The sequence below is a fragment of the Liolophura sinensis genome, chromosome 5 (assembly GCF_032854445.1).
Source record: "Liolophura sinensis isolate JHLJ2023 chromosome 5, CUHK_Ljap_v2, whole genome shotgun sequence".
In the NCBI taxonomy this organism is placed as follows: Eukaryota; Metazoa; Mollusca; class Polyplacophora; order Chitonida; family Chitonidae; genus Liolophura; species Liolophura sinensis.
Window position 1 is genome coordinate 9008876 of NC_088299.1, and position 7629 is coordinate 9016504.

A 7629-nucleotide genomic window follows, 5' to 3' on the forward strand; every position below is an offset into this window, starting at 1 on the left:
ATGTAAGGATCTCATACTACAAGAGGCGCCATCTATAATGTTACACATGACATGCTGGTGTGTATAAAAGCTGTCCACAAGATAGACTGTTACACTGGGCAACCAGCGCCATCAATGTTGTTAAATACCATGTACGCGATAGATATGTATATAAGGATAACAGTGCCGTCTATGTGGTTGATCACAATGCAGATGGCCAGAGATTCTGAAAGCTCTGTCCATACCTGCAAAGGAGAGTGTTATACTCATTGTAAAATTTGAGAAACTTTGATGGAGTATCCTTGACAAACTAGTTTTTGATCTAACAACTTGTGACGCAGATTAAAGTCATCCCAATTTACGCAAGATCTGACAAATGCTACAAGGCGAGATATGTATACGCCATATGCAGGACCCTTTGGTATATTGCTATCTAAATAAGGATACTCTACAATATCAAAATTGAAATTATCCCTTCTGTCGTAAAGGCGGCGTGAAAGGAGACCTTTTTCGTCTTTGTACAGATATAGATCCAAATAAGATGTACCATCAGGACTATCTGTTATCCAATGAAGACGGATAGATTTCCTTCACCGTTTGAGAAATATGGGGGTTATTTAACGCCAGTAGGTCATCAATATACCGTTTGATAAATGGAAAGGATCGAGCTTTAAAGACACTACTTTTAAGTAATTTTTGCATACAGTCGTAATCACATGAAAACAGGTATAGGTCTGCCAAAAGAGGCGCACAACTGGTACCCATTACAATACCTATGCACTGTTTGGTAAATGGTATACCCGAATTTCACATAGATGCTATTAATGAGAAATTCAAGTAATTCAATAAATAATGTTACATCCCATAAGTGGTAACCTTTATAAAGAGTAGAACTAAAGAAAGCCTTATTGCTTCTGACGTTAATGTAACGGTGACCCGTTTTAGTAAATACCGAGACAATTAACGACGATATTCTTTCAATAAGATCTTTGTGAGGAATCGTAGTATAGAGAGTAGAGAAATCCCACGTGGATACGTCTCTGTACGGTATATGCATATGAGCATCAAGTTCTTCTGGAAGACGTTTGGAGTTTTTAAGGATTCACATGCAGATGACACCTGAATTTTTTTGTTATGGTACAATACTTATTCCAAAATGACTTTACTTCTTGTAAGGCTCTCGTAAGTAGGGTTGACAAGAGTTTGGTGGTATAACTTCTTGAACCCGCAATAAATCGAGACTTGTATGGAGATTTATGCATTTTAGGAACGCAGGAAAGTTGTGGTATTTCTGTATGACGGGTATGTTTATTTAGGCGCCTTTTTTAAGAAAGAGTTTGTGTTTATTAAATAGTTTCTCCATGTAGTAGCAGAATACGTGGATGTCGTTGTAGACGTACATAGCTCTTGAAAAAGAATTTGATAATAATTCTTGCAAATAAAGTTGACATTAATAGGAGCCTTGTCTGCTACAGTGATGACAAGTTTACTATGAAGGTCAGCGAGTGATTCTTGCACAGCGGGATCCTTCAGAACCTGTTTAACTTTAGGTAGAACATCAATGTCTATACGGTGTATATCTAAACTAACCCTCTTTTTGACAATCTCAAGTCAATAGTTAAGTACCGAAGAATCTACGTTCTCCCGTTTTGACCATTTTTTAACATACTCCTCAAGCGCCGAGATGATATTTTTTTTTGTTAGATCGAATGTTAACATTTCTCGTTCCTCTATACTTAGGCCGGAGGTTTACTCCGGACACACCATATTTACCCCACCCCACGCCCCGTAAACTGATCGTCGTTGTATATTTTATTTTTAGCTCCTAAAATCCATTAAAAGTCATAACATTGGCCCTAAGATAGAGAATTGTTATTATCAGAGATGATTTCACAGAATAAAAAACTATTGTCAAAATCATTCCGAAGAACAATAGGGGGACTTTTTTTAAAGAAAAATTACGTGATGTCAATATACTAAAATGTGAGCTACCGTATTTTTTCCACATTAGCTGTAGTCAAATTGTGAAAAGAAATTAAGGAAAACAGTTTTGCATAGGGCGTTGAAAGGCGCTGACTTCCATCCATCATTTATATTCACGTTAACATCCGCACACTTTCGTCCACATTAATGAGCCCATCTGACACACTGACGACAGACGAGATAAAGTTAACTGTTTAAATATGGCTGTGTACAACACATCCATATATGTTCTTCCCACACAGAGATCACTTCCGTAGACTTCGTGACGATGGTTTCATCTTAACCAACTTGTCGACATTTTCGATGAATCATCCATGAAATTCTGCTTTTTTGAGAGATGTGTCGGTATATGACGAGGACATGATATGAAATCTTGGACATGATGGTCACATAAAACCACCTTAGACTTTGTTTCTACTTCCGCAGAAAACCATGTTGTCCGTCCAACTGTTTCAAAGATTTATTCTTTGTTTATCACTCACCATCATGTATAATAAATATGAAAATATTTAGTAAGAAATTAGTGTGTAGTAGGCAAGAATTAGTTAACTAGTGAAATTATTGTATAGTAGGCAAGAATTAGTTAACCATGTGAAATTAGTGTATAGTAGGCAAGAATTTGTTAACCATGTGAAATTAGTGTATAGTAGGCAACAATTTGTTAACCATGTGAAATTAGTGTGTAGTAAGTAAGAATTTGTAAACCACGTGAAATTAGTGTGTAGTAGGTAAGAATTTGTAAACCACGTGAAATTAGTGTGTAGTAGGTAAGAATTTGTTAACCACGTGAAATTATTGTATAGTAGGCAAGAACTTGTTAACCATGTGAAATTAGTGTATAGTAGGCAAGAATTAGTTAACCATGTGAAATTAGTGTATAGTAGGCAAGAATTAGTTAACTAGTGAAATTATTGTATAGTAGGCAACAATTTGTTAACCATGTGAAATTAGTGTGTAGTAGGTAAGAATTTGTTAACCACGTGAAATTATTGTATAGTAGGCAAGAATTTGTTAACCATGTAAAATTAGTGTATAGTAGGCAACAATTTGTAAACCACGTGAAATTAGTGTGTAGTAGGTAAGAATTTGTTAACCACGTGAAATTATTGTATAGTAGGCAAGAACTTGTTAACCATGTGAAATTAGTGTATAGTAGGCAAGAATTAGTTAACTAGTGAAATTAGTGTATAGTAGGCAAAAATTAGTTATCCATAAGAAATCAAAGGCCTCCGTGGCTGTTTGCGGGCTAGCGCAGCGTATTGATCCAGAAGCCTCTCACAATGCAGTCGCTGTGAGTTCAAGTTCAGCACATGCTGGCTTCCTCTTCGACGTACGTGGGAAGGGCTGTCAGCAACCTGCGGATGGTAGTGGGTTTCCCCCGGGCTCTGCCCGGTTTACTCCCACCATAATACTGGCCGCCGTCGTATAAATGAAATATTCTTGAGTACGGCTTAAAAAACACCGATATAAACACAAATAATCAAATCCATAAGAAATCAGTGTAGAATAAAGAAGTTGTTATGAATAAACAATTCCCATGTTCTCTTCGCTAGTAACTGCTGAATGCAATGAGAAATATCAAGATGAAATTGTAAAACTTAACGCTGCGTTATACATAAGCTGTAGTCTGAAAATTATGAGATACAGGAGCACGGTAGGCTTGAGAATGTTCGAATCTATGGCACTGAAGGTGATTGTGAATCTGAAACGTCAGCAGAAAGTGATCAGGTATTGATACTAAATTAAATACGAATCTGAGACCAGGTGATATAAGTATTTTCCTCTGTCTAGGGCCTCCTTCGTCCTATCATTGACTGTAAACCAAGAGGCGTGATCAGTAAGTTCTTATCACTGCGGATTGAAATCGATGTTAAGAGGGGCTTCTCAGGGGTTCTAAAATCATGATTAAAGAAGACTTAACTTCATAAAATCAGCAACTTCTAAAATCGACTTTCAACAATCCAGTACTCTTTTATCAACATGATCTAGTGGTGGTAAGCTATAGGGGAAAAACTGCAACGAACAGGTCCGTCAAATGCGATCTCATTTTGTGCATTGAAGAACTAACTGGCATGAAAACCCCTCCCCACAGAATTATGATTGAAATGTGTCAGACCAGAAATACTGGTGGAAATCGCCCCACTACAATGTTGGTAACATTTCTTACATGAACTGTGTTCATTGTCCTCACACTTCATATGATATATGCTGCATAGGTACTGTCCACTGATCGCCCACAACATACATGGTACGATGAGCAGATTGCTGACCCAGTGTATAATATTCATGTGTGTATATATATATATATATATATATATATATATATATATATATATATATATATATATATATATGTGTGTGTGTGTGTGTGTGTGTGTGTGTGCCATGACAACTTGTGCTTATATATTTTTATTATGGTGACAATTTTCCAAATCCTGGAATAGGCTTCCGTAAATCATTACCCATATCATTATCCGTAAATTCATGCGGGATGACGGGAATCGGACTTCCGCAATACCATGTTAATTTATAAATAATGTGGAGTCGCCAAAGCCCACCACAGTTGTTCTACATACCTGTTTTTCTGGTTTTCACATTATCATATTTACACATGTACATTTGTGTTGAATACGTTTTGCTGTAACCCTATGCATGAAAAAACCACAGTTCTTTTACTATTCAGAATTCCTTATGCCAAATGACAAGATACAATCCTACCACCACTTCCATCACTGAAATGCCCCGTTCTCTTAATACTTATGTCTATGTCTTATGCCAGTTCCCATTTCATCGTTACCCCTCTGTCACGGCCTCTATCTCTTGCCTAAACTGTAAGCTTTGAGCTCACTGACAATATCTGCTTTAATTTTGTAGGTTGGAATCTACTGAGCATCATAAAACAGGCACACAAGACAATGAGTATCAGATGATTCACTGGAATGAAATCCATTCTCGACCAGTCCACTTATTTTACCGAAACAGTTTTTCTCACCAGATTAAGACTTTCAGCTGAACAGATGAAGATAACTGCTCTGTTTTATACTTAAATGCTCGTAGCCTTAAAAAAGATAAAATATTTGATAAAATAACTGGCTTTATTCACAACATAAATTTCACTGTTTTGGGGTTTACAGAAAGCTGGCTGAATCCTTCATCTGACGGTTTATATTTAATTCCATGTTTCACTACTTACTCATCCTCACGAAGTCATAGGCAGGGTTGGGGGTGTTATTCTTTTTATCAGTGATAAAGTACAATCCTGTACAGTTAATAAAACCCAATTAGCTTCCAACTAAATGACGAATATGAGTCAATCATTGTTGACGTTGGAATCATTTATCGCCCTCTGGGCAAAGATATTTCTCATTTCAACGAATCACTCATCCCAGAAATTACCAGCACATCACTAAACAGGAAATATATAACTTATTGGTGATTTTAATATAGATCTCTTCAAGGCCGATCACCCAACAACAGAGTCCCTAAATCTGATGAAATGTAACAATTTTTTCTCTATTATATCTAAACCTATCCATGTCTGTGCTAAACTAATTGACAATATTTTTACAAATTTCCATCAAGATAATATACTTTCCGTAAAATTTTTAACAGACATAAATGACCATTTTCCTATCTTCTATGTTCACAAAAGTAAATGGAATCATTCAAATATCGCAGAAAAACTGAAAAACAAACGTGCAACGTTATTAGGAGTATTTCTGGAATGAACTGGGAAAACGCACTGAACGGCGAAACGTCTCAAGATGCTTTCGACATGTTCAATAGTACTTAGAGCTCACTATACAACAATATATTCCCTTTAACAGATTTGGAATCAAAAGGCAGCGTACAATTACACCCTGGGTAACTTACGGACTACTAACTTCAATATACCGTAAAACTACACTTTATCTCGTGTATTTGAAAACCCTTTGGTACACATCAGCTATAAAAAATATCAAAACGAACTGAATAAACTTCTATCCTCAGCCGGGAGATTCTACTTCGAAGACAAATTTAACAAATGTAATCATGATATTAAGGGAACATGGAAGTTATTGAATCAGCTTATGAAACGTTCTAAAATGTCTTCACTTCCAAACAGTCTCATTTGTAATGGCTTAGAAATCTCTGATTCGCCTTCAACCGCTAATAAATTTAGCGAATATTTTGGTCCTGTGGCCCAAACGTTGAAATCTAAAATTTCTGCAACAGACTGTAGCCCTCAAGATTTTCTAAAGAATCCCAAATAAAAAAATCCTTTGAATCAAGTGGCATTCACACAATAATACATTCTCTGTAAGTCTTCTGTCCCTGGTTTCGATGGAATAAGTACGTCTCTGCTGAAATTAGTATCTGGCTATATAATTCCGCCTCATACTATCAATCTGTCATTTCTTACTGGTATATTCACGGTTGATTTAAAAATAGCTAATGTTCCACCTGTTTACAAACAAGGTGACGCCAATAAATTTAAAAACTGGAGACCAATTTCTATTTTATCTGCATTTAGTAAAATTTATGAACAGCTTGCGGAAAAATATGATCGCAGACTTCATCGAGGCGAACAATATACTATCCGATACTCAGTTTGGTTTCAGAGCAAACCACTCCACCACTCTTGCCGCAGGTTTACTTTTTGAAAAACTTGTATCAGCAAATGAAAATAAACTACTTAGTACTGTTACATTCCTTGACTTATCAAAAGCATTTGGTACAGTTGATCACGATATCCTCTTACTCAAACTGCAGCATTATGGCTTCAGAGACCTATTGCTTGCATGGTTACTTAAAAACTTACTTAATGAACCGAAGTCAGAGAGTGTTCCGTTAAGGATGCACTTTCGACATCTTGATCTGTTCACTGCGGTGTCCCACAGGGTTTCATACTTGGTCCACTACTCATCCTTATTTATATAAGTGACATCACCTGCTGTTCTCACTTACTAAATTTTATTTTATTTGCTAATGATACTGGATTAGCTTCTCAGCTGCTAACGCTAATGACTTATTAGACATTGTTTCAAAGGAAATTGAATCAGTCTTCAAATGGCTCTCCGCTAACAAATTATCCCTAAATGCAAGCAAAACTCAATACATGATAATCAAACATTACCGTAAATCCCATCCAGCTAATCTTCCCAGTTTAACAGTACACAGCACTATGTATGTACTTTACATCTTGTGGGTGAATATAAATTTCTAGGTATTGTTTTAACGATAAATTAACTTTGACTTGTCACATCACTTATATAACAAAGAAAATACCCAGGAACATTTGTATAATTAGCCATATTAGAAACTGCTTGAATAAAAAAAACCCTCCTCATATTATACTACTCGCTCATCTTTCCATACCTGTCCTATGCAAATCCTCTCTCGGGTAACACCTGCCTAACTCATCTATAGCCTATGCTGCTGCTCCTCCAAAAATGTGCGTTGAGATACATTAACTTTTCACATTCACTGGAACATATCGAACCTATGTTTAGAAAACTTAAAGTTCTTAATGTGTTTCAAAAAGTTATTTTACCTCTGCTCTGATATCTTACAAATGTATGCATCACCCTCCAAATCTACTTAACAGCTTTCGTTACGATTTCATAAGGCAATTAAATATTCATAATTATCCAACAGGATTTCACAGCTTGAACCTGTATGTTCCAT